The sequence below is a fragment of the Meriones unguiculatus genome (genome assembly GCF_030254825.1).
Source record: "Meriones unguiculatus strain TT.TT164.6M chromosome Y unlocalized genomic scaffold, Bangor_MerUng_6.1 ChrY_unordered_Scaffold_25, whole genome shotgun sequence".
Classification (NCBI taxonomy): domain Eukaryota; kingdom Metazoa; phylum Chordata; class Mammalia; order Rodentia; family Muridae; genus Meriones; species Meriones unguiculatus.
The window spans coordinates 3,549,210-3,559,361 of NW_026843710.1; positions in this window are offsets into that span (position 1 = coordinate 3,549,210).

A 10,152-nucleotide genomic window follows, 5' to 3' on the forward strand; every position below is an offset into this window, starting at 1 on the left:
TGCCTCTAACATGAGCTGATTTGCCTGCTCTTTGATCATCTCACCCTGATGGGGGAGCAGCCTTATAGGGCCACAGAGGTAGACAATGCAGCCACTCCTGATGAGATTTGATAGACTAGGAAAACAAGGAAAGTAGAGGAAGAACTTCCCTATCAGTGGACATGGGCAGGGGCATGTGAAGTGAAAGAAGAGGGAAGATGGGTTGGGGAGTGGTTTATGAGGGGATACAAAGTGAATAAAATGTAATTTATAAAAATTAAATTAAAAAATATTGAAAAATATACTTCTTGGGTTTTACTTTAAGAGGGTGTTCTTGAAGGTTGATATGTTCATTTAATTGGATATCTTCCTAAATAGGGATGCTTCAAAGTGATGTGGGATTAAGGGGAATGTATCCAATGACAAGGATCTCCTATTGTTGTCTTGGATGTGAAATTTCTTAGGATGTGACTTTGAACTGAGTAGTTCCTGGCATACTCATGATATAACCTTCACATTCTTATTGCTATAATAGCCTGGCAGGGTCTAGGGTTCCTTGGTGTATTGAGTCTTTAAGAGCAGGAAAAAGAGAAAACAACCAGACAAATCCTGGGAATGGTTTTCCTTAAACAGATAATGATCAGTGTATGTCAAAGGAGAACTGAGGTTCAATAACCTTTTTGAAAGCTGATTCTCTTCCGCATTAGTTTTGCTAACTCTCTATGAGCAGATTTGCCTTGGCTGACCTGGCTGGATCAGCATTTGTGTCCTAATGAGTGGTCAGTGAGGAACCCTCCTGTTCCTGGGGTTTACAATTAAAACTGGGACTTCAGGACAAAGAAATTGGTCTGTGTTATATGCCTAGGACACAACAGCATCTGTGTCCTCCAGACAAACTCTCTTAATGTATTGTTAGTGACAGGACTGCTTGTTTAGAAGTGCCACCTGAGCTCCTGAGGTCTGAGGTAGCTGGGTAACCACTGGTTCATGGCCAGGATTCTCTTCTCCATAATGAGCTCCTGGAAAATATGCTGTACACTGTCAAAAATGTGTCCTCCTTTAGAGGAATCATCTCTCCATGTCAAAAGTCATTGTAAAGTTATCAACATATTATTTTTTGATTATGTAATTTCATATAATATACTTTACTCATTTTCTATTGCTCCCAGGTTCAAATGCCTAACCATGTGTATCACTAAAATTTTTGTATCTTTAAAATACATCAATTGAAATATATATTGTTCATATGCTCATTGAAACATGATCAGAATCACAATGCCAAGTTCCTTAAAGTAAACTGAGTTCATGCTTGCCACACCCTGTCACCAAGCAGAAGGAGAGGCTATCAGTCTTGAAGAGCTCTATATTGCATCACCTTGATAACATTTTTCTTATATATTTATTTATTATGGTTTGTTCACATTGTTTCCTCTGTGGTGTCCCCTACCTCCACTCCTTCCAGTCCCTCCCACACTCCTTCTTATACATACCCTATTAACTTTCTCTATTCTCTGATAGAATGGATCCTCCTCACCCTTCTATCTGACCCTAGTTTATCCTGTTTCATCAAGTCTGGCTGCATCATCTTCCTAAGCAACCCGATTCTCAGGGTGTTCTTCTGCTTATATCCTCAATTTCCTCTACTTACAACACGCTTCCTGTCTTCTCTCCTGCAGGCTTTCGAGAGGACTTTGAGGGAGAATTTCATAGGGAAAGCCCATTTAGAACCTGGTGTTTTAAGGTCTCTCTCTGTGTGATATCAGACTGTGTGTCTCTGTATACTATCCCATTTGATGCAGAAGGAAGCATCTCTATGGATATAAGAAGATAGTACTCATCTATCAGTTCAGGGCAGAGAGAAATATATTTTCATAACAACAGAATGTGTTGCTTTGAAATTTCTGTAGGATGTCCTGACCCAACAACTCAAATAACTGCTACCCAATCCTCCTAATGGAAGACTGGTTTGGTTACAATTAGATGACTTTTTGGAACTTTAACCCCAACTATTTGGAGACCTCTAAATAAGTGAATACACACCATATTTGTCTTTCTTCATTTTAGTTACTTCACCCAGGATGATTTTTCCTTGTAATATCTTTTTGCCTGAAAATATCATGATGTCATTTTCTTAGTTGAATAACACTCTGTAATGGAAATATTCCACATTTTCCCCAAATAAATTAGTCAGTTGTGTTCTTTAGACCTTAGGAGGTGCTGGGATGTTATTCATAGTATTGAATGACAAACTATCAAAATAACTGTGTTCTTTTAGCCTTGAATTTCCTCCATATTCTTCCACTTCCTGGTGATTTGAATTGCAATGTTCTCTTGAAACGTATCTACTTACATGTTTAGTCCCTAGCAAGGAAATGTCTGGTAAGGCCTAGAAGATAGGGTCTTGTTAATAGGAATTATATTATAAGAGGGTATGCTGTGAAGTTGATATGCCAATGAAAGTGACCAGACAGAATGGAGTCTTTGTCTCTTGGTCGCTGTGACATTCTATCATTGTTTCTGTTGGTCTCAGTTTCACTATTTCTGAATCTGTATCTCTAGATCTTTCTCTCTCTGTTTCCCACTCTCTGCCTGCTGTTTATGGTTTAGTATGAAAACCTTTCAGTTCTGCTGAAGGAGTACAACAAGATGACTGCTTGATGAAATATCTTGGATGCTTTCCATAAAAATAAAAGCAATGTCCCAATTAAACGCTTTTTGTTTAAAGAGTTACCTCAGACAGGGACAATTTTCACAAAAAGCAATTCACTGAATGTGGACATATCTGTGCATTTAACAAATAATAATGGAATCTGTGATAAAATGAAAGTCACATGTCAAGGACACATGATTTTATTAAAGACCACTTGAGAGAAATATGTGATAATTTTCCTGAACTAGGAGTCTTGGACACAGGAACCGACATCTCTGGGTTGTGTGTTTCAGCTGCCCAGATTGAGGTACGTAGGGCTGACCACCATTTCTCACAAGCATGCTGTCCACTTGGCCCTTTTAATAACTGGCTCTTGAAACTCTTACTGGCTTTCACCTCCTGCATGACATCATTCTCCCTCTCAGCACCTGAGAGAATCTTGAGGTTTCCATGGAGATGAATAAACAAACTTTCCTCATTTTACAGTGATTCTGATCCAGTACAACTGTCACTTTTTCTTCTGAAATACAACAAGCTTTTGTATCATCTGTTTATCCAGATCCCACACCTTTACTCCTGATAATCTCCTGATAAACTCCTACAATGTCAGGTAGGAAATGAAACTGTAACATTTATTTAATTGGACAGCTTCCTACGTAGGGTAGCTTCAAAATGATGTGGGATTAGGGGAATGTAATCAATGACAGGGAAGTCTGCTACTGTGGCCTTGGATCTGAAATTTTCTAGGTTGTGACTTTGAACTGAACATTTACTCACTTAATGTACCTTCACATTCTTATTGACATAATAGGTTCTCATGGTCCTGGGTTCCCTGGGGCATTGGTCTGTAAAAGCAAGCAAAAGAGAAGTAAACCAGACAATTCCTGCGACTGGTTGGATGAAAGAAAGATCAATGAGTGTAAAATGAGAACTCAAGGGTAGTAAACTCTGACATCTGGTGCTATTCCACACTAGTTCAGCAAAAATCTACGAGTAGGGTTGCCTTGGCTGAAATGGCTGAATTAGCAGGCGTGATATACAAAATTGTCAATCAGCAATCCTCCAGAACCTGGGGTTTACAGTTAAAACTAGGCCTTCAGGACAGAGACATGTGTCTGTGTAATTTGCCTAGGACACAAGAGGAGCTGTGTTTCCTGCTGTGGTCCTCCAGACAAACCCTCTGCATGTAGTAATTGTTCCATGACTGCTTGTTCAGAAGTGCAACTTGAGCGCATGGGGTCAGAGGTAGCTTGGTAAAAACTAATTCATGGCTAGGATTCTCTGCTACATAATGAGTTCCTGGAAAGCATGCCTTAGAAAGTGAAACTCTGCCCAAATTTAGCAGAATCTTTTCTCCGTATTAAAAGTCATTGTAAAAGTTGTCAACATATTATTTTTATTGCTTATGTTAGAATTTGTTATAATAAACATTGCACTCCTTCTCCATTGTCCCAGCTTCAAATTCATACCCATGAGTCATACTAATTTTTTTCTTTAAAACACATTAATTCTAGTATGTGTTATTCATATAGTCATTGGAACATGATCAGAATCTCAGTGTCAAATCCCTTAAAGAAAACTTAATTCATCATCACAGTACACTGGCACCACACATAAGAAGAAACCATCAGTCCTGAAGAGCTCTATACTTACTTCATCACCTTGATCACACTTTTTATTATGTATTTATTTTTTTATGATTTGCTCACTTTCTTTCCCCTCTGCTGCCCCCTCCTTCTTCTTCTCACAGTCCCACCACCCTCCCTTTTCTAACCCTATGCCCTTTCTCTAGTTCCCTAATAGGATAGGTCCTCCTTGCCCTTCTATCTGACCCTACATTATCAGGTCTCAAACATACTAGCTGTATTATCTTCCTCTGTGGCCTGATTCTTGGAGCATTGTTCTCCTTGTGTCCTGAATTCCCTCTGCCTACTCTCCTGCAGGCTTCCCAGAGATCTGAGGGGAGGGAGAAATTCATTTCGAGCTGAGTTTTAAGGTCTCTCTCCACATAATATCAGACCATGAGTCTCTGTAGGGATCCTATTTGATACAGAAGGAATTGTCTCTGTGGATGAAAGAACATTGCACTGATCTATCATTTGAGGGTAGCTAACAACATATTTTAATAACAACAGCCTGGGTTGCTTGAAAATTTTTTTGGATGCCCTGGCTGAACAACTCAATTCACTGACACCCTAGTACAAGACTGGTTGGGTCACAATAGATGGACTATTGAATCCCCCACTATTAGATCTTCTAATAAGTGAATACATACAATGTTTGTCTTTCTGCATTTTAGTTACTTCACTCTGGATGAATTTTCCTGGTTCCATCCTTTTGCCTAAAACTATCATGATGTCATTTTCTTAGCTGAATAATACTCTATTATGGACATACTCCATATTTGTCACAAAGGAGATTGTCAGTCCTGTTCTTTTTTCCTGAAATTTGCTGGGACTTTACTCATTGTATTGAATGAGAAACTATCAGGAAAACTATGTTATTTTATCCTAGAAGTGCCTCCATCTTCTTTTACTTTCTGGTGATTTGAATTGCAATGTCCTCTTGAAGATCTTCTATTTACCTGTGGAGTCCCCATTAAAGAAATGTCTGGGAGGGTTAGGAGTTATGCCATTATTAGATAACATAATTCCTATTGTTGTTATATTAGAGAAGGGTTTCCTGTGAGGTTGATATGCCAATGAAAGTGATCACAGAGAATGGAGTCTCGGTCTCTCAGTCTCTGTCACTTTATATCTTTGTTTCTGTCTCTGTCTCTCTGGTTCCTTGTGAAACCCAACAAGCCTTTATTTTTATCCCTTTATCCAAATCCCACACCTTTATTCCTTTTTACCTCTGTGACAATATCAGGTAGGATATGAAACTTTACTGTTTATTTAATTGGACAGATCTCTAAGTAGGAAGCTTCACAGTGATGTGATGTGGGATTAAGGGGAATATACCAAATGACAAGGTGCTCTCCTATTATGACCTTGGATCTGAAATTTCCTAGGTTGTGACTTTGAACTGAGCATTTACTGGCCTACTCACTAAATATACCTTCACATTCTTATTGATATAATAGACAGGTTGGGCCTAGAGTTCCCTGGGATATTGAGTCTTTACAGCAGAAAAAAGAGAAGGAAACCAGATAATCCCTGGGACAGGTTTGGCTCCAACAGAGAAAGATCTGCATGTATACGGAAAACTTAGGGACAATAAAGGATTTGACAGCTGACTCTGTTCCTCAATAGGGTTGCCAACCCTCTATGAGCGTGGTTGACTTGGCTGACCTGGCTGGATTGGCAACTGAGTCCTAGTTTATGGTCAGTGAGCAATTCTCCTTGTCTTGGTTTACAATTCAAACTAGTCCTTCAGGACAGAGAAATATGTCTGTGTTATATGCCTAAGACACAAGAGCAGAAGTGTTTCCTGCAGTGGTCCTCCAGGAAAAACCTCCAAACATAGTGTTAGTGCCAGGACTGCTTGTTCAGAGGTGCCACCTGATCTCATGAGGTCTGAGGTGGTTGGGTAACCACTAGTTCATGGCTAGGATTCTCTGCTACATTGTGAGTTCTTAGAAAGCATGCCTTATAAAGTCAAACTCTGCCCTCCTTTAACTGAATCTTTTCTCCATGTTAACAGTCATTATAAAAGTTGTTAACAAATTATTTTTATTGATTATGTGGAGTTTCATATATTATACATTACACTCCTTTTCTAATGATTCCAGGTTCAAATTCTACCCATGTGTCACACAAAAATATATTTTTGTCTTTAAAATACATCAATTGAATTGTGTGTTGTTCATATACTCATTGAAATATGATCAGAATCTCAGTGCCAATCCCTTAAAGAAAACTGAGTTCTTCCTTGCTGCATGCTGGTACCACCCCCAAGAAAAATCCATCAGTCCTGGAGAGGTCTATAATTCATTACCTTGATGATAGTTTTTCTTATATATTATATAGTGTTCAATTTGTATACCCTCTACTGCCCCCTCCTCTTCTCCTTGCAGTCCCACCCACCCTCCTTCTTCTACCCTATGACCTTTCTCTCGTTCCCTGATAGGAGAGGTCCTCCTCATGCTTCTATCTGAACCTAGCTTACCAGGTCTCATCAAGGCTGAATGCATCATCTTCCTTTACATTCTGATTCTCAGGAAATTGTTCTTTTTATGTTCTCAATTCCTTCTACTTGTAACAATCTTCTTACTTCCTCTCCTGCAGGATTTCCAGAACTCTGAAGGGAGGGACAATTTCATAGGGAAATCCCATTTAGATCTGGGTGTTTTAAGGTCTCTCTCTGCATAATATTGGACTGTGGGTCTCTGTATGCAATCCCATTTGATACAGAAGGAAACATCTTTGTGTATCCAATAACATGGCACTGATCTATCAGTTGATGGCACAGAGCAGCACATGTTAATCAAAGCCTGGGTTGCTTGAAAATTTTTGTAAGATGCCGTGGCCTAAGAGCTCAATTCCCTGCTACCGAATCCCCCTAACAGAAGACTGGTTTGGTCTCAATTAGATGGCCTATTGGACCTTTATGCTCCACTAATTAGGAGACATCCTAATAAGTGAATACATACTATATTTTTCTTTCTGCATTTTAGTTACTTTAGCAAGGATGATTTTTCCTGGTTCCATCTATTTGCCTGAAAATTTTATGATGTCATTTTCTTCGATGAATAATAGTCCATTATGGAAATATTCCACATTTTCCTGAAAGGGGATTGTCAGTCCTGTTCTTTAGAACTTGGAATTTACTGGGACAGTATCATTGTATTGAATGACAAACTATCAGGATAACTGTGTTCTTTTAGCCTAGAATGCCCTCCCTCTTTGTCTTCCTGGTGATTTGATTTGCAATATCCCTTGAAGCTATCTATTTACATGTTGAGTCTCTAATGAGGAAATGTCTGGGAAGCGTGAGGAGGTATGGCCTTGTTAGATAATATAAATCCTTTTGGAGATTTATATTGTAGGAGGGTGTGTTTTGAGGTTGATATGCCAATGAATGTGACCAGACAGAATGGGTCTCTGTTTCTTTGTCTCTGTCATTTTATATCTATATTTCTATAGGTCTCAGTCTTTCTATTTCTGAATCTTTCTCTCTAGCACTTTCTCTCTCTGTCTCACTCAGTCTCCCTCTCTCTCCCTGCTGTTTGTGGTCCAGTATGAAAAGCTCTCAGTTCTGCTGAAGGACTACAACAAAGTGTCTGCCTGCTGATGTGATATCCAGGATAGTCTTTGTAAAAATATGAGCAAGTTCCCAATGAAATCCTTTTTGTTCAAAAATTTTCCTTGGTCAGGAAATATTTTCCCAGTAAGTAATTCACTGACTGAGGACATTTCTTTGCATTTAATAAACAATATTTGATTCTGTGATACTATGAAATTCATATGTCAAAGTCACATGACTTTACAAATGACCACTTGAAAGAAATATGTGACAGATTAAAGAAATAAGAGTCTTGGAGGTAGGAATTGTCATCTCTGTGTTGTGTGCTTTCAAATGCCCAGATTGAGGCATGTAGGGCTGCTCAGCATGGCTCTCAAGCAGGCCGTCCACTTATCCCTTTTAATAACTGACTCTGGAGACTCTTACTGGCTTCAACCTCTTTCAAGACATCATTCTCCCTCTCTGCCAATCAGCAACTAACCATTGTCATACCATAAAAGCATTGGGATGTCATGATGAATTTTCATGTCAAGATGCCATTATGATATCATAATTGCATTGTGATGTCATCAAAGCGTTGGGTGGCCTAATATCATTGTGAAGTCTTACTATTTTGAAGTCATAATATTTTTTATTTCAAAATTACATTGTGATGTCATAAGACAATCATGTTGAAGTATCATTGTGAAGTCGTAATAGCATTGTGATGTCATAATAACATTGTGAAATCATAATACCATTGAGATGTCATAATGTTGTAATGTTATAATAGAATTGTGATGTCAAATGAGATGCTTAATTCCCTTGTAATTTCATAACACAATCATATTGTTAGAACATTGTAATGACATAAAAGCATTGTGAAGTTATATCACCATTTTGATAGCATAATAGCATTGTGATTTCATCATAGCATTGTGATGTCGTAATAGCATTGGTATGTCATAATACCATTGGGATGTCATGAAATTTTTGAAGTCATCATAGCATTGTGATACCCTAATACTATTGAAATGTCATAATAACATTGTGATGTCATAATAGCATTTTGAAGTCATCATCTCATTATGATATCCTTATCCTATTGTAATATCATAGTAGCATTGTGATGTCATAATAGCATTATAATGTCATCATAGCATTCTGATATCATAATTCCACTGTGACATCAACACTCCACTGTGATGTCATACCACAATCAATCTGAAAAGCATTGTGCTGTCATAATAACATTGGAATATAATGATGAATTTTGTTGTCATGATACCATTGTGATAGCATAATAACTTATTGATATTATCAGATCATTGTGAAGTCATAATAGCTTTGTAAAGGCATAACACAATTGTGATGTTGTAATAATATTGTGGTTGATTTCATAATTTTGTTGTGATGTCATAATACCATTTTGAGGTTATAATACCATTGTGATGTCATAATACCTTTTTGAAGTCATAATAGATTTGTGCTGTCATAATAGCTTTTTAATGTGATAATACCTTTCTGATTTTATCAGAACATTGTCATACCATAATACCATTGTGATATCATAATGCCATTGTGAAGTCATACTAGTCTATTTTTTTGCATGATTGTGATGTCATAAAACCATTTTGATGTCATCATAATATTGTAATGTCATAATAGCATAGTTATGCTTCATAGCATTGTAATGTCATTATTGTATTGTGAAGTCATGACAACATTATGGTAGCATTATATCATTGTGATGTCATTATAGCATTGTGATGAGATAAGAGCATTATGATGTCAACAGCATTGTGATATTGTAATAGCATATTAAAGTCATAAACCCAATATGATGTCATATAATACTGTGATATTATAATAACATTGTTATGTACTATTACCATTGTGAATTCATCTTTTTGAAAGTCATAATTACATAGTGATGACATAATAGGATTTTAATGTTATGAAAGTGTGGTTATGTCATAATAACATTGGGATATCATGATGAATTTTGATGTCAAAAATGCCATTGTGATGTCATAATATCATTGTAATGTCATAAAAGAATTGTGATGTTATAACACCATTATGATAGCATAATAGTATTGTGAGGTCATCATAGCAATGTAATGTCATAATACCATTATGATATCAAAACAACATTTTGAAATCATAATACTATCGGGATATAATAACATTGTGATGTCATAATACCTTTGTGATTTCATAATAGCATTGTAATTTCATATCATTGTGATGTACTAATATCATTGAGATATCATACCATTTTGAATTCATAATATCATTGTTATTGCATTATAGCATTTTGAACTCTCATAATAGTATTGTCATGTCATATCACT